We start from the raw sequence: 18,656 nt of genomic DNA, 5'->3' as shown, positions 1-18,656 counted from the left end.
TTACTCTTTTCCTACCTTAAGTGGTTTGGCGATTAGTGTAAAGCCAGGCTCGGTATTGGTTTCTTCACATCCTCCCTTAATTTTTTCATTGTGTTGGACATCGTACTGGGAAGATTTCCATTAGTCTGAGATATTTAAGGTTTACCGATATCCCACAGTGAAAATCAGCGTCTTCAATAAATACATCATCTCTCAGTTTGACTGGTATGTCACAGCACTCATCTCTTCAGTGAGAATGAAACACGGAAATAATGTTGGTAACACAGATACGGCCCAAGAGTATTTGTCATTTATCTAAACTAGACAGAATCTGTATGTAGCTGGCAGGGGCTGTGTTAGTAATCGCCATTCTTTCTGTCTTGAAGCCTGGCCCAGGCAGAAGTCGAATGGTTGAAATAGAAAAGAGGTTTAACTTTAGCTGGTTGCTTTTGATAATGAGAAAGGGAGCTTGGATATTCCAAAACATGGTGCCTGTTTCATTAGGTGTGATCTCTATGCTAATTGAATGAGCATGGGGAGTCAGTTTTGATAAAATACAGTTGTCTGACCTTTGGCCCAGAATGAGAAATCAAACAAGATGGATGAGGCCTTCATCTGTAGAGTTCATTGATGCGTTTCTGAGGGTGAGCCTTCCCCCGGACGAATGGAACATTAAGAACTGTGGTTAACTCGGGATGAAAATTTGGAGTGGCTACTGCTTGGAATAAGATGACTTTCTAATGTCGTCATAAAATCGCTTAATGGGCTGTATCCCATGAGGTCATATCAAAGACCCACAAGAGTTAAAACTAAATAGCCAATTGAAGTCTGTCTTTTTATCAAAAACATTATTTCTTAAAGCTCCCTCTGCTCCTCTCTCTCTAGCCTAACTTGTTAGCGTAGGATATTTGGCTCTGGGTTTAAAACCAGAAATGGAAAGTTGTTTTGGTTTTCCTTAATAAAGTCTTCACAAATTTGATTTTAAACTTATGGAAGAGGGTTTCCATGAAACCCCCTTTTTCCGTTTAAGAAGGGCAGCAGAGCTGGCTGCAGAGTCATCTGTAATTAAAAACAAAAATTCTCTAGTTTTTCCACTTCCTCATATATATACATACATATGTATATATATAGGTTATGCTTGATGGTTGCATTTTAAAACTTTTCTTGATGAGCTGCACTTGGTATATTAAGTAAATTTGGGGGTCTTGGCATGAAGGTCTTGGCATGAGGACTTGGTTCCTTTAAAAGTTGAAATTGTAGGGACATTCTATATGATAGGTTTTCCTGGTGGTTCAGACAGTAAAGAATCAGCCTGCAATATGGGAGACCCAGGTTCAATCCCTGGGTCAGGAAGATCCCCTCCAGCATTTTCGCCTGGATAATCCCATGGACAGAGGAGCCTGGTGGGCTACAGTCCATGGGGTCACAGAGAGTCGGACACGACTGAGCAATTAACACTTTCCCTTTTACTTTTCTATGTGATGCCAGGTGGCTGCTGGTGTACATACTTACAAGAGATTTGAAGAGAAACATCACATATTATGTAATCTTTTCCTGTTGTTTTGTTTTGTTTTGTTTTCATTTTCATGGCAGATTTTAATAAGAGCCTGTGATTTAGTAGAAAGCATTAGTGGGTTCAGAAATTAGATGCTGCTGCTTTTGATGCCTTATTTGTATTTATTTGCATTCTTTCCATACAAAGATCTGTATAATCAAAGCTCTGGTTTTTCCAGTAGTCATGTACAAATGTGAGGGCTGGACCATAAAGAAGGCTCAGCGCCAAAGAATTGATGCCTCCGAACTGTGGTGCTAAAGAAGACCCTTGAGAGTCCCCTGGAAGCAAAGAGATCAAACCAGCCCATCTTAAAGAAAATCAGCTCTCAATATTCATTGGAAGGACTGAAGCTGAAGCGCCAATACTTTGGCCACCTGATGTGAAGAACTGACTCATTGGCAAAGACCTTGATGCTGGGAAAGACTGAGGGCAGGAGGAGAAGGGAGCTACAGTCCATGGTTTCACAAAAAAGTCAGACACAATGTAAGGCAGTGATTGTCACTGAACTTCCCAGACAGTCATTGGAGGGACAGTATGTAAAGGTGCAATTTGACCAGAGAATCTGGGAAGTAAAGCATCAGTGTCCTCTCTCAGGACAGGAAAAAAGAAAAAGATCCTCTCCTTTTCACAATATTAGTTGACTTACTGAAGTAAACGGTGTCTTTCAACATACAATGTGGATAGTGTCAAGCTTGAAAAATGTATGAGGAGTCCAGAAATTCAGCCACTCAACACTGTTTCATTCTGAAGAACAAAATTAGAGACTCCCATTAATATACTCTTTGCAAGCTGGAGAATACATAAAAAATACACAGAGTAGAATTTCATAATGAATTTATGATGTTTTCCTTTGCTATCCATTTTGGCTCTCTCTAAAAGTCACAAATGTGAACAGAGGTTATTATGGAGCTTAGAAGATGAAGCAGAAAAAGAAACAGGAGGAGAAGAAGAAAAATGATACCTGCAAAATACTATACCAGTGTAAAGTAGATCATTTTAATGACCATATGGGAAAAACGGAGTCCAGTAATAAACTACTACACGTTTAGAAAATAACTAAGAAAATTGGTGTTCACATAGCAAGAATGAGGACCATTTTAAAGTTTTTATTGAATTTGTTACACCATTGCTTCTATCTTATATTTTGGTTTTTTGACTGTGAGGCATGTGGGATCTTCACTCCCTGACCAGGGGTTGAACCCATATCCCCTGCATTGGAAGGTGAAGCGTTAACTACTGGACCCACCAGGGAAGTCCCAGGAGTAAGTTTTTCTTACTTTTTATATCACATTACTGGAGGAAGGAGGACTCTGTGTGTTCGTGTGTGTGTGTGTGTGTGTGATTTAGTCACTTCAGTCGTGTCTGACTCTCTGTGACCCTGTGAACTTAGCCCACCAGGCTCCTCTGTCAGTGGAATTCTCCAGGCAAGAATCCTGGAGTGGTTTGACATTTCCTTCTCCAGGGGATCTTCCCAACCCAGGGATTTGCAGATGGGTTCTTTACCACTGAGCCACCTCGGAGTCCCCTATACATACGTATGTACATACACACATAAGAGATTGCATCTATCTATAATCCTTATTCATGTTTTAGTTTAGAAAAGAACATCTTTCCAAATAATTGCATGCGGTTCCACTCTATTATTTCTATGTGCTCTTCTGCCTTCATCAGATACTTGGGTTTCTTCCTTTTTGCACTAGGTTTAATATTACTCTCAGGAGTGGGGGATATGACCAGATCTCTCATATCCCTGCCATTATTTGGGTACAAAATATATTACATTCCTTTTTAGGCTTCCCCATTGGCTCAGTGGTAAAGAATCTGCCTGCAGTGCAGGAGATGCAGGTTTGATCCCTGGGTCAGAAAGAGCCCCTGGAGAAGGACATTGCATCCCCTCCAGTATTCCTGCATGGGAAATCCTGGGGCCAGAGGAGCCTGGCGGGCTACAGTCCACACGGTCGCAAAGAATAGGACATGACTGAGCGCACACACACATTCTTCTTTACAAGATTTTCAGTGAATACTTTCTCTGGTATTTTTTTATGTACAGTTTGAAAGTTAACATGGTATGTGAAAATATACATCATTTTACAGCATCCTTTGAAATATAGAGAGGGAACTTTCATCCCCTCTTAGAATTACCTTTTAGTCCGTATTTTATGGAGCGAATCACTGATGAGTGCTTTCAGACTGCTGTGTGGTGGGTATTGAGTCCATATCGGAGCCCAAGGGTTACACTCACCTGCCAAGGGAGACTGTGAATTTAACATATAGATAGGAGAAAGGAAACACGAATTATAGATTGTAAAAGGCTCAAAAATATCACAACCCCCCCAAAATATTTAACATAAATATATGTCTACAATACCTTTCATACTTAGTCAGTCAGTTGTGTCCAACTCTTTTGCATTCTCGTGGACTGTAGCCCACCAGGTTCCTCTGCCCATGGGGTTTTTTCAGGAAAGAATACTAGAGTGGGTTGCCATGCCCTCCTACAGGGGATCTTCCCAACCCTAGGATCGAAGCTGCATCTCCTGAATTTCAGGTAGATTCTTTCCCACTGAGCAACCAGGGAAGCCCTACCTATTTTTGGCTTCTGATTTTTGATAGCTTACTCATAATACATCAAACTTTTTTAAAAAATAGTTTCTGTAAGGGGAATTAAAATATAGTTCATTCATTCCTTTCTTATGGTTGATTTTTTTTCAGATAGGTTATAGAAGTTTCTTTATGCCTCACCACTTATTGTTGACATCCTGTGATTTTTTTTAAAGCTTTTGTTGAAGTATAGTTGATTTACAATGTCACGTTGGTTACAGCTGTATAGCAAAGTGAATCAGTTATATATACAGGTTCCTGCAATTTTTAGCTAATTTGTCAAATTTTAGAAATCATCTATCAGATTTTTTTTCACATAAGGGCCATGAAGTATGAAAGCATTTTCCACATATAGACTCTGCGGAAAGTAGAAGTATTTACCGTCATTACAAGAGATGCAAGAGATCCAGGTTCCATTCCTGAGACTTGGGATCAGTCTCTGGGTTGGGAAAATCCCTTGGAGGAGGAAATGGCAACCCACTCTAGCATTCTTGCCTGGAGAATTCCATGAACAGAGGAGCTTGGCAGGCTACCGTCCATGGGGTCACGAAGAATCAGACATGACTGAGCACACACACACCAATGTTCTCTCATTTCTGGGCACCACAGGTTCATTCATATCTTCATCTGACTGCTAGTCCCATGTCTTTATCGTGATCCCTGATGAGTTACAGTGTTTGGCAGATACTTTGTTGGGGCCATCGCTGTAGCCTGACACCTAGAACCTTGTAAATATACATGTAAGTGGCTGCGCACTCTCCCAATACATCCAATAAGCTAAAATTAAGTGGGCATTCATCCCAGATTTCCCTTCTCCTTAGCCAGATCCACCACATGCCCTTGATCGTTCAGGGCCACTCATCAGGGGAATGGAGTCTGCCATAGGGTGGAAATTGGAGAAAGGAAAGATCAGTGTCATAAGCAAATACAGTTAAAATAATTTATTTCTGAAAACTCTACAAAAGCATATGACCAGGCAAGTCTCTGTGTTAATGAGCGGCCCTGAACCCAAGCTGCTTCAGCTTTGTGATAAAACCACCTCTGGGAAAGAGAGCAGGAAAGAGTAAAGGCATAGGGCTGGAGGGACACTGGGTGAATTCACGGTAAGTCCGTTCCACTGCAGAAAATGAAGACTTTATGCTCAGGACATCAGGCAACAACTGAAAGGTGTTACTCTGAGAGGCAGAGAGACCTGGAAGGACAGTTTATGGACCCAGTTACAGCGAAAAGTTAGTTGCTCAGTAATATCGAACTCTTTGCGACCCCACAGACAGTATAGCCCACTGGGCTGTTTTGTCCATGGAATTCTCCAGGCAACAATACTGGAATGGATGACCACTCCCTTCTTCAGGGGGTGTCTTCCTGACCCAGAGATCAAACCCACGTCTCCTGCACTGCAAGCAGATTCTTTGGCATCTGAGCCACCAGGAGACAGATCAACATAAAAGTTGGAATCCTTCTTTGGGTGGAGAAGACAAGAGATTTGAAAAAAAAAAGATTAGCTTAGTTTTAGAAATGCTATGCTTTGATTCTTCATGGGAACCAAAGACAGATGTTTGATAGACAATTGGAACAGGCAAGTCAAACACAAAGTAGGGTTAGAGATATGAAAGTCATCCTGTAGATGAAATGGAAGAGAAATCCCAGAGAAGACAGTGGTGGGGGGGACAAATGAATGTCAGAATATAGAAGGAAACCAAAATCTGAAAGACGAACAAGAGAGAAACTGAGGCATCATCACAGATGTATATTTCCAGACCTCTCAGATTTAATGTGCATCAGAAAGAGGCATATATACTAAATGAGTGATATATATGAGGCACGTCAGCCGCACTTCAGTCTATTTTCCTTTTTCCCAAATACACACACATGCGCACACACACACAGAGAGGAATTCTTCATATTTAAAAGAAAGTGGGTTATGTGGCTTGAAGCCATCTGTGACTAGAATTATTTCAGTGACATTTTTTAGGCAACCCTAGGAAAGAAGATTACTCCATTTTTATAAAATGGCAGAAAAGGAAACCAACACAGCACTGTAAAACAATTATCCTCAATTAAAAAATAAATTTTAAAAAGTGCTGGGAATTAGGGAGGCATGTTAGGTGTAAAAGGTCCATTTGGAGGTAGGTGGATCTCAAAGACTTGAGTCTCAAGCACCCTGGGGTGTGGATAGACCTGCATAAATGAAAATATGGGCTGATTGGCTTTTAGTTGTTGGATCCTTAGCTGCAAACGTCCACCCTGCTTCCCCAGGGTCTGCGAGTGGAAACCGTTCAGACCTCTCAGGCCCCAGTTCTGTCCTGCCCTCCTTGGCTTCGTGAGCAGCAGCAGCCTCCTCACTTTCCTCTCCCCTCAACGGTCTTTGCTCCCCTTAAACTGATTCTCCATGGAGACATGAAGGTGAACCGACTAAAATGACAGTTTACCACCTAAAATGCATCAGTAGCCTCCCCTCAGATATAGTTTCCATAAAAAGAAAGAAAAACACTGGCTTCTCCCCAGCTCTCTAGTCTCAATCCCCACCAGTCCCCACCTCAGATGTATCCTCCAGAAATGTCTCTCCCTCTTTATACACAGTATGCAATTTCTCATGTCTGTGTTTTGATTTCTTTCCTGACTTTTCTTTCTTTCTTTTTTTTTTTTTTTTTTGCAGGAATGCCTTTGTCCTGTCGCCTGGCTAATTCCTGCACTTTTTTCAAATAGTCCAAGAGACATCTCCCATAAGATCCTCCTGTTGTTTAGATTTTTATCTAACTCCCCTTGTCCTTCCCCTTGGTTTTTCTAATAGTTCATCCACATCTTCACATTTCACTTAACACATTTAGAATAATAATCCTTTTGAATCTTTGTCTTCCTCTGTGCTTTCTGTAAGAGCAAAATGAATGCATTATTCTATGCTTTTTAATTCCACATTGTCTAGTGAAATATATGACGCATGATAAGCACTCCATAAATACTTGTTTTACGAACCAATAAAAAACCTTATCTAGTCAGGAAAAATGTATAATTCACATATTCACATTTATTATCTAATTTTTGAGGGGTCCACATTCACAGAATATCATTAGACATGACACATTTCTTGCTTTCATTTGAAATTGCATGACGGTTCCCAAACAGAAGCATTTTTTTTAAATACTCCAAACTACCTATTGTATTGGCCATTGTCAGTGACTTTAATTGCCTTTATGATTAGGAGGCCAACACTCTCTGCCTGTGTTTTCAAGCATTAAGTGTATCACTGAGCTTTATAAAACTCTGATTTTAATAAGTGTATGCTAACCTCCTGAGAGCCCTCCAGGAGAACTTCCTGCTATTCCATTGCCAATTCTAAGTAGATGAAAAATACATATGGAACATCCTTCAGACCACTGTTGGAAGCAGTCTTATTATAGTGAAGGAAGAAACTCCTCACGTCTGAATAAAGCGGGTTCAGTGGAATGAAAGAGATTCCAAACGCTTCATGCCTGAGCTTCAGGTACCTCCAGCCTTTCCCAGTCAGAATAGAGCAGGAGTGATTTCCTGAAATTCACAAAGCGCCACAGACAGCATTGTCTGGTGGGGGGCATATGTCAGAAAATAAATTCTCAAAAGGATGGTTTCAGGAGAGCCAGCTTCCTTCAAGGAAGGACTCCAAGGAAAGAAACAAAATCAGGTGAAGGCTGTGAAACTGACAGATTTGGGAGTCCACTGGTGGGTTCTACCGCCCACGAACATAAAACGTTAGTAGCTAAATTAGGAGGAAAAAGTGAAGGTTGCAATGTCACTGACTCCAATCACAATATCCGATATTGTGAGGAGGTACATATTCCTCACTAAATATAAGCGGTATTAGGAATTCCATGGTGGCTCAGTTGTAAAGAATTTGCCTGTAGTGCAGGAGACTCAGGTTCAATCCCTGGATCTGGAAGACACCCTGGAGAAGGAAATGGCAACCCACTCCATTTTTGGTTGGCAAGTATTCTTGCCTGGAGAATCCCAAGGACAGAAGAGACTGGTGGGATCAGTCTATGGGATCACAAAGAGTCAGACACAACTTAGTGACTAAACAACAAAAAAATTGGAAATGTTAGAAACTATTGTACCTCTCCCCCAGTAAAATGAAAATGAATATCTGTTGTAGAATTGAAATGAGTTCCTGGAAGGAGGCAGTGACTTGCTTAATGGGAGAGATAGAAAGGCTGGATTTTGAGCAAAGTATTCTCCTAGGATTTAAGTTCCCCCAAAGATATTTCATTAGGTCCTTTTCCAACTTCTTCTTGTAGTTCTGTGTTTTACAGTTTTAAGGAGTACAATAAATTGGAAAACAAATGAAAGAAAGTTAATCCTATATGTTTTCAGGGAACATTCATGTATTAAAATCATGGGATTCTATAACCGAAGCAATACAGGTTACAAAAAATGGCGAAGTTGGCTTGAAAATCAGTTCTGCACATCTCACTTCACATGCCATGCATATTTTAGCAAACATTTATGTAATGATGTTCAAAACTTTATAGTCTCCAGTTTTCCAGATATAATTCAGATGAGGTGTGCATTCACAGAAGAGATTGTGTTCAAGTGATAATTTAGAGAAAGTGAATTTGAAATTCTCAGACTTTCTCAGTTCTCGTAAGACTTTCTAAGACTCTCTCAGAGACTTAGCTCAGCAGGGTATCCTGCATCTTTCAACTACCTAAGGGGTGTGTCTTCAGTGCTCCTCTTATCCTCTATGTATCTTTCCACTGCATTTGTTAAGAGGGCTAATAACTTTGTCCTCCTTTTATATTATTATCATAAAGATCATGTAGTTATGACTACAAGTATTATTATTTCCTACCAAACATTTTCAGCACATTCAGTCCAAGTCAATATAGAAAAGGAACACAAAAGTGCTAAACAGTATAACATTTCAAACACTCATATGCCATTTCAGGAAGACTCTCATGATTCTGAATTCAGGTGATTTTAAATAGCTTTGTGTTAATGTTTCTAAGCTATCATAAAATGTATTCTTTCAACTGTTTAGAGCTTACGGTAGTGTATTTTGGAGTCATTGACAAAAGCGTATCTCTCAGCTGATTCTAGTTTGGTTTCAGAGGTGACCCGTGGCTTCTGAGGCTGCATCAGTGGTAAAGAAACCACCTGGTAATTCAGAGATGCCCGAGGCAAGGGTCACCCCCTGGAGGAGGGCAGGCGACTCACTCCAGCACTGTTTCCTGAAGAATCCATGGACAGAGGAGCCTGGCGGACTGTAGTCCACAGGGTCACAAAGAGTCAGACAAGACTGAAGCCATTTTGTATATATGCTGGAGAAGACTCTTGAGAGTCTCTTGGGCTGCAAGGAGATCCAACCAGTTCATCCTAAAGGAAATCAGAAAAAAAGAAAAAGAAAAAAATCAGAAAAAATAAAAAGAAATCAGCCCTGAATATTCATTGGAAGGACTGATGCTGAAGCTGAAATTCCATTGGAAAAGACCCTGATGCTGGGAAAGATTGAAGGTGGGAAGAGAAGGGGACGACAGAAGATGAGGTGGTTGGATGGCATCACCAACTCAATGGACATGAGTTTGAGTAAACTCTGGGAGTTGGTGATGAACAGGGAAGCCTAGCGTGCTGCAGTCCACGGGGTCACAAAGAGTCGGACACACCTGAGTGACTAAACTGAACTTATATATATATGTGTGTGTGTGTGTGTGTGTGTGTGTATACATATAAATAAATATATACATATATATAAATATATATATATTTATATAGATAAGAGAGATAGCCTTTCAGTATTTTATGAGTTGAGTTTTAAACAGCAGGGAAAAGCTATCAGTTCATGCAAATACAACATAATTGTCATGTGCAGATATTTGGTTTCCAAAATGTTTATCATAAAATCTGGAGAAATTTATGTTAAACTGCATAATAGGTGCACAGATCTTATTTTCCAAGAACACTTGGGATGACAAAAGCAACTAAGGTCTGGACCAAAATTACGCTGTTTTCTAACTTTAACTGTAGGATTCAATTTCTAGTTTCAGATATAATTGGGAAAGTTTAAATCCTAGTCCTTTCTTGACCTGCCAATAAGCTATGAGGCAGAAGCACATGACTCTAACACTAAATTCATTGTATTTTATCACAGATTTTACACACAAATCTGACTGAACTTATCCATTGTTTTTGTTTATTTGCACACACCCATCACTAGTTGCTCTGTAATGTATGCTAGACATTCAGTACTTAGAATGAATAAGGTTTTAAAAAATATTTTCAAATATAACCCAAATTGGTATTTTAGAAACATTTTGCAAAATATTCTGATATGTATTCATGCTAATTTTATGGATTTCATTAAAAATTGAGGGAATATGACAAACAGCTGCTGACCAAATATGCAGTATATTTATATTCCTTTAGTAGAACCCTCTGATTTTCTAAAATGATTGTTTTGGTATTATTGTTTGTGTTTGTGCTTAGTTGCTCAGTCGTGTCTGATGGTTTGCGACCCCGTGGACTGTAGCCCACCAGGCTCCTCTGTCCGTGGGGATTCTCCAGGCAAGAAGACTAGAGTGGGTCGCCATGATCTCCTTCAGGGGATCTTCCCAACCCAAGGATTGAAACCAGGTCTCTTGCATTGCAGGAGGATTCTTTACCATCTGAACCCACCAGGGAAGCCCTTTGGTATTATATTTAGTAAATAAAAATATACATTTCACTATGTATTCTCCACCCACCCATAGGTTCTCAGCTATATTTACAAAACTCAAGGTTGTTTTGTCAAGTGTTACTTCATTTAACATAATTCAGCCTAATTTTAAACAGAAGCACCTTTTTAGATTTAAATTCTAAAGATGGCATCATACTTCATAAAGCTATCCCTGGTCTTGTGTGCACATGAGTTCAGTCACTCAGTTGTGTCCAACTCCTTACAACTTCATGGACTATAGCCCACCAGGTTCCTCTGTCCATGGGATTTTCCAGGATAGAATACAGGAGTGGGTTGCCATTTCCTTCTCCACTCCTAATGTTACCATATCTTAATACCCTCATGTATTTGCCAAACTAAAACACTAACACTGGTACAGAACTATTAACTAAACACCAGACTTTATTTGAATGCCATCACTGTTTCCATTTTTTCTGTTTTTTCTGTTTCAAGATCCAATTCTTGATACCATGCTGCATTTAGTTGCCATGTCTTATACTCTGATAGTTTTTATCTTTTTTTCTTTTTTTTGCTTTCCATGACCTTGACATCTTCGAGAAAGACTGATAATGAATTTTTTAGATTATCCAAGGACTTTGTTGGATAGTAGCTTTTATAATTTGTACCTACACCAGGAAATCTTGCGTTGCCGAACTGTAGATTTTCCATGTCTTGCTTCTGAAGTGCTGAACGCAGACACAAGAGTAAAATGAATGCAGCTGAAAATTGAAAGTGTATGACTTGAGGTTACATTGCTTGCAAAACTTCAGAAGCCTATGCCTGCCAAGAAAAGAACATGAAGCACTGCACTTCCATTTCTAAGGAGAAGTGAGGCCAGTACCTATAAGACACATGTCTTTATTTACTCAAACATAAATCAAATGGTCCAGGAACTTGTGCAAGTAAATCGGATTCCATTTGTATGTTTTTCCTGACACATAAATCTAGCTGCATGCAGAATGGCATGAATAATGCAGGAACTGAGCTCCCAGAGTGAATAATCTTTCATTGAAAACCTGGGGTTGATGGCTTACCTTACAGAAATGGTCTTTGGCACCATGGAGACCATGGTGTGTGTGTATCTGTTTTTCTCCTATTGGATTTCAGTGTTCTGATACACATGAAAGTTGTGTTATGCCAGTGGTTAATTTCCTCACTTAATGCTCTAAGTGATAACAATAATCAGTCTTAGTAATTTCTACTATTATCACTGATTATTCTATGCTGCCTAAGTGACTCATAGCAGTCTAGTGAGATGGACATTATTGTTATCCTGGTAATATGGAGAAGATGAGAGGACTTTTCTAATTTATCCAAGATCGTAAAGCTGGTGATGTGCAGAGTCAAATCGTGTCTGCCTGACGCCCAAGGCATCAATGTGGCTAAACACTGTTCCTGTCTCAAGAAACTCAAGAGTCTCTGATAGCTTATTGTGGTAAGACAAAAGAAGCTAACAAAAGAAAAACAGAAAGAGAGAAAAACAAGTTTTTTTATTTATTTATTTTAAATTTCTTTCTTTATTTATTTTAAATCTTCATTTTTTATTGTTTGGCTATACTGCTTGGCCTATAGGATCTTAGTTCTCTGACCAGGGATCGAACCCATGCCCCTTTGCACAGGATGCGTGGTGTCTTAGCCATTGGACTGCCGGGGAAGTCCATATTAATTTATTTTAGCATTCCTTATTCTTGAATGAAAATCATGTTACGAATTCACAAAAAAGGCTTCAAAGGATGTGGAGATTTCAAAAAAAAAAAAAATTAACATCTACCTCTGTCTCTAGACTGGACATTAATTGAAAATGCATGTTTTGTCTTCTTGATCTGCTTTTTCTGTTGTTTTTTTTTTTAACTGGCATTGTCATTGCCAACCATAATCTGGAGAAATCTCAATACTTGCAGTGCAAAAAGAGACAGAGACGCAGCAGTCAGAAGCGCAGTCACATGGAGACGCTTTTGCATCGTAGCTTTAGGAAAAGTGTGACTCAGCCGAAGTCCCCTGTGTCATCAGTCGCTAGGAAACCCAGAGACAGAAGAGCTCCCACAGTGGGGGGGTCTGGGAATTGGCAACAAGTGTTGGGTTCAAAGGCCACAAGACTTACGACTCTTTCCGAGATTTTCTCCTTATCTTTTAATAACCATTGCCCAGATCGCTGCATGAGTGATGTAATTCTCTGCAAATGGACGTGAATTTGAGCAAACTCCAGGAGATAGTGGAGGACAGAGGAGGCTGACGTGCTGCAGTCCTTGGGGTCGCAAAGAGTCGGACATGACTTAGCAACTGGCTAAGATAGTTAACTTCAGGTAGCTGATAGCTACAAGTTCTGGTTCATTTTCAGAGTTTGGTAAAAGTGTATCCTGACAACGGTTGCCAGTGTTCTTGTAGTTTTTATGAAGGGGGGAGTTTCTGAAGGTGCTCACTCTGTTTTTTGACTGCTGCCTCTCCCAGCTTTAGTTTTGAGATCTTGACCTATTTATCCATTTTAGACTCCTGCATTTAATCTGCCATTAATCTACAATCTGCAACTGTAATCATGTCATCTGCAATGACTTTTGCATCAATCCCTTTCCCTGTCTTATTTATAGCCCTCATTACTTTTGTTATTTATTACTGAGTCCAGGAGTAACCAGGGAATGGTACTCATACCCCAGGGGATGCTCAGAATCGTCTCAGGAGCACAGCAAGAAGCCTCGCTCTAAAATTTATTTCATCTTTATATTTCTACATATATGTGTATTTCACAGTTTACATCATATATTGAAGCAATTATATATATATATGAATTTATGCATGTCTATATCTGCATGTCTATGTATGTCTTAGGGGCTTCCCAGCTGACTCAGTGGTGAAGAATCTACCTGCCAATGAAGGAGATGCAGAAGACCCAGTTTCGATCCCTCAGTCGGGGAGATCCCCTAGAGGAGGAAATGACAACCCACTCCGTTATTCTTGCCTGGAAAGTCCTATGGACGGAAGAGCCTGCGGGCTATAGTCTATGGGGTCGCAAAGAGTCAGACACAACTGAGTGCACACACACATGTATATGTTACATGTGTGCACACACACACACACACACACACACACACATGAGCCACAAGGGAAGTCCAATACAAGAAAGTAGACCTGCGTGGGGGTGTGTGCTCGTGTTTTTAACTCTGGTCGGGTCATGACAGCAAACACGGTTAGGGACAGTAGCTTGGACCATCAGCTCAGCCCCTGATATGGGGACACAATTAGTCTCTCCACTTTCATCTATTCAATATCCCGTATGAATTATGTATTAAAAGCACAGATCTGTGTTGTTTTGAGAGTATCACTCATATTGGAACAGCCAAAATGTTTGTTTGAGGTGTTTGTATTATCTTACGGAAAAACCTAAAGGACAGTTTTGGCCAGCCCAATAGTACGCACTTCCCAAACTGATGGGGAACTCGATCATGCAGCTCTCATTTCTGGCCACTCTGGACCACCCATCACACCAAACCTCTTGCCACCTTTGTGAACCTGCTTTTCCACACCGGGAGTGACTGCATTCCCCATCCAGAGAACCAACATCCCACCACGCTCAAAGCACAAGTCAGAGGCCGTTCTCTCCCACAAGACATTTCAGGCCAGTGCAGCCAGAATAAATGGCCTTACACTTTCTAATCCTATGGTGATAAACTTTTATTTTACAGGAAGTATCCACAGTTTCTCGCTTGATAGTTTTTGAATAATTTAAATATGAGTCTTTTGTATTTACCCTCCATTACCAGCCCAGAGACTAGAAAATATTATTTAAGCGTTTAGTTGAATAATCAACTTTCTCTGTTCACTTTATTTATCTTTCAATCATTATTGAAAAAATCAAACCAGATTTTTATATGTTTAAAGAATCTACTTCAGCAGTTTCTTGTAGTAATATGTGTGTGTGTGTGTTATTTGCTCAGTCATGTCCAACTCTTTGTGACCCCATTGACTGTAGCCCTTCAGGCTCCTCTGTCCATGGAAATCTCCAGGCCAGAATACTGGTGTGGGTTGCCGTTACCTTCTCCAGGGGATCTTCCCAACCCAGCAATCGAACCTGGGTCTCCTGCATTGCAGGAAGATTTTTTACCATCTGAGACACCAGGGAAGCCTATGTATGTATGTGTGTGTGTGTGTGTGTATATGTAAACCAATGAACATGGATTGAACAATTAACTAATAGTAGGAAAAATCTGTGAGAATTCTGCTTTCACATATGGTAGGAATGATGGAAAAAGAAAAAACAAACCTCAAAGTTGACACTCTTAAGTTTGCCATTTTGAAATTGGTCCACCTGAACTTCATTTTCAATCCATACTTAATCTTCAGGGAAAAATAGAGTACCATTTTTGAAATGTGGCGTTGACCATATTGGGCTTTCCTGGTGGCTCAGTGTTAAAAGAATTCACCTGCCAATGAAAGAGACCTGGGTTCCATCCCTGGGTTGGGAAGATCCCCTGAAGAAGGAAATAGCAACCCACTCCAGTATCCTTGCCCAGAGAACTCCATGGACAGAGGAGCCTGGCGGGCCATCGTCCATGGTGTTGCAACAGAGTCGGACGTGGCTGAGCAACACTGACCGTGTTAGACAACAGACATGGGGTCCGTAGAATGACGTGGACGTGTCACTGTAAGACTGCTTTGGCCTCGTGTCAATAACTTTAAAAATGATCTCTCGAATGTCTCTAAAGCACATTTTGCTCCCTCAGAATCTTTGTTATTATGCCAACCAGATGGTTACTTTGGGCATTCTTTGCAACATACCGTAAAATAAAGATGGGATTAATAAATTCAAAACTGTGCAGGAAACTTTCAAGTGTTCCTTGGCTTTAACCTCTTTGTATGAATAGAAATGTACAGAGATAACCCCATTTTAATACTTCAACATCTGGTCGGTTATCCGTGTAAACTAAGATAAATTAGTGCAGCACAGGAATAAAATTAGTGTGATGGGATGATGTCACACTCAACAGCGAATTCTCTTTATAGAGTTTAAAAGGTAATTAAAAGGTTATTTTTTTTTTGAGGTTTAGTCACATTTAATCTGACATGAAGTCAGCGTGCTCCAGGTCACAGGCAGGCCAGGCTCAAGTGAAGTCACAGAAAAAGAAAGTGAAGATGGAGTTGGAGATTAAGTTAATTAGGATTTCTTAAGATAATATTTAATTTCACAAAGGATTTTCAGGCTATGCAAGTGTTTCCTCACAATACAAGCTACATGAAACATGCACATTTTCAGATTCAGTCCCTGCACTTGGGCCAACAGGGTCTTAGGAAATTCATGACCTCCGAAAGACAGAATTAGTACCAGTTCTCCTAAGAGTCTACAGAATATTAGTGGCATGCAAATGGATCTGATTAATAATGAAATGTCAGGTGGTCTTTCTGTAAGCACTCAACCCAATGTTTTTCGAAAGATCCCTTTTCTTAATCTCATTTTGCTTGGAAATTGTGATTTGGTGCAGAACTGCATTTGATAAGAAACTACACCTAAAGAAGAGAAGACAAGACATGTGTGTCTCGGTGTGTGGGCATGTGAGAACTTGAGGAAGAAAAATAAAGATTAGGGAACCAGTCTCCAAAAGGCCACGGGTGCACGTAAAAGTAGGGCTTATTTCTAGCTTTGAAATCCTGAAAAAGAACAAGTCCTTGGAAGTGAGGGATTGGAATGTCAGTAGCTTATGGCTGGTGATATGGGGATTTTCAACTTTGGTGGTTATACATTCTTTGAAAAGCCATGTTATATTTTTAAAGGGCAAGGATGAGTGACAATGATATTTCTAGCAAGAAAAGAACTAGAATTATATGTCAAGAAGTCCTTTTTTTTTTTTTTTCTTTTACATGTCAGGCATTCCTGTAAAACTCTTAGAATTTGTTATTGGTCCATTTTTACAACTGTAAAACCGAGACACAAGCTGGGCTGCCGGTAGCAGAGTGAGGTGTGCCTGGCAGTAATAGAACTCAGGCCCGGTGAATCAGTCTCCAGGCTTAGGCATTGGACTATTTCCCCTCTGTCTTTGAGTCCAGGACTAGAGCCAGTATGGGGAACAGTATGGAGGTTCCTTAAAAAACTGAAAGTAGAACTACCGTATGACCCAGCAATCCACTCCTGGGCATGGACCCTGAGAGAAACCTAATTCAAAAAGACACATGACCCCAGTATCCACTGCAGCACTATTCACAACAGGACAGGGAAGCCGTCTACATGCCCGTCACAGAGGCACAGACAAAGAAGATATGGTACCCACACACGACGGAATGCCCCTCAGCCATAGAAAGGAACGAAGCTGGGTCATTTGCAGAGACGTGGATGGACCTAAAGTCTGTCATACAGAGTGAAGTCAGCCAGAAAAACAAATATCCTATATTAATGCATGCACGTGGAATACAGAAAATGATACGGATGAGCCTGTTTGGAGGGCAGCGATAGACACACAGACAGAGAAAATGGACATATGGACACTGCAGCAGGGGGAAGGGAGTGCGTGATGAGTTGAGAAAGTGGCCCTGACATATACACACTGCTGCTGCTAAGTGGCTTCGGTCGTATTCGACTCTGTGCGACCCCATAGACGTCAGCCCACCAGGCTCCCCCGTCCCTGGGATTCTCCAGGCAAGAGCACTGGAGTGGGCTGCCATTTCCTCCTCCCATATGCACACTTCCATGAGTAAAGTAGATGGCTAGCGGGACGCTGCTGCAGAGATCATGGGGCCCAGCTCGGTGCTCTGTGATGACCCAGAGGCGGGGGTGTTGGCGGGGAGGGTCCTAGAGCAAGGGGCTACATGAGAGAGACAGAGAGAGACGGAAAAGACAGACAGAAAGGAGGGAGAGAGGAAGGAGAAAAGAAAGGAACAATGGAAAAGAAAACAAGAACAGTAACAGCAGCAACTCAGGGACATCGCGTTGCGACATTAAGGCAGTCGCAATGCACTTGCAGAAGACCGGGTACCACCGAAAGACCTATGCGGGGAGGAGCGGAGGGGTGACATCACCACAGTCATGCTTTGGAGCAGTCACCTGGTTGGTGATTTGATGATGGTCTTGAAGATTACATGACTATTTGCAAGGGGTGCATCTGAAATATTTTTACAGTATTTTACAAAAGAGGTAAAGAAAGACAGTCATCAAAGTGATAGAGAGAGGTATACACATTTAAGAAATCATTAAAAGGTAAATCAGTAGGTCTTGGTATGTGATCAGATTTAAGGTCTACAAGTTTGGCATCCTCATAGGAGGCTGTGAAAATTCCCTAATAAGTATAACACTCTTAGAAGTCTCAGATCAAAGGTGAGGTATTTATTTATTCTTTTTATCTTAGCTCTAATTAATAGCATACTTTGCCAATGTTGAAATAGTAGACTTGGAATCTGAAACCTTTCCACAAGAGGAAAAGATATTTTTCTTTCCTTTTTTTGAGAAAGAATATTCTCAACTATTGAGTATGTCCCATGAAGGGCTTTCCAGGCGGCTCAGTGGTAAATAACTCGCATGCCAATGCAGAAGACCTGGGTTTGATCCCTGGGTCGGGAAGATCCCCTAGAGGAGAAAATGATAATGTGCTCTAGTATTCTTGCCTGGAGAATCCCGTGGACAGAGGAGCCTGGCAGGCTACAGTCCATGGCGTCACAAAGAGTCAGGCAGGACTGAGCAAGCATGCATGCGTGTACTGTGGAGAAAGATTCTCCACACTTTAAATCCACAGCAAGTTCAGGAAATTTGTCATCAGTCTCTGCGGGCTTCAAAGAGACCAAGCTGGGTTGACATTTAATAAGCTGACACAGAAAAGTTCTTCCTGAACCATCTAATGCTTGGGTTGGGAGCCGGCGGGACCAAAG

Source organism: Cervus canadensis, chromosome 1 (assembly GCF_019320065.1).
Source record: "Cervus canadensis isolate Bull #8, Minnesota chromosome 1, ASM1932006v1, whole genome shotgun sequence".
In the NCBI taxonomy this organism is placed as follows: Eukaryota; Metazoa; Chordata; class Mammalia; order Artiodactyla; family Cervidae; genus Cervus; species Cervus canadensis.
This window is presented reverse-complemented; position numbering follows the sequence as displayed.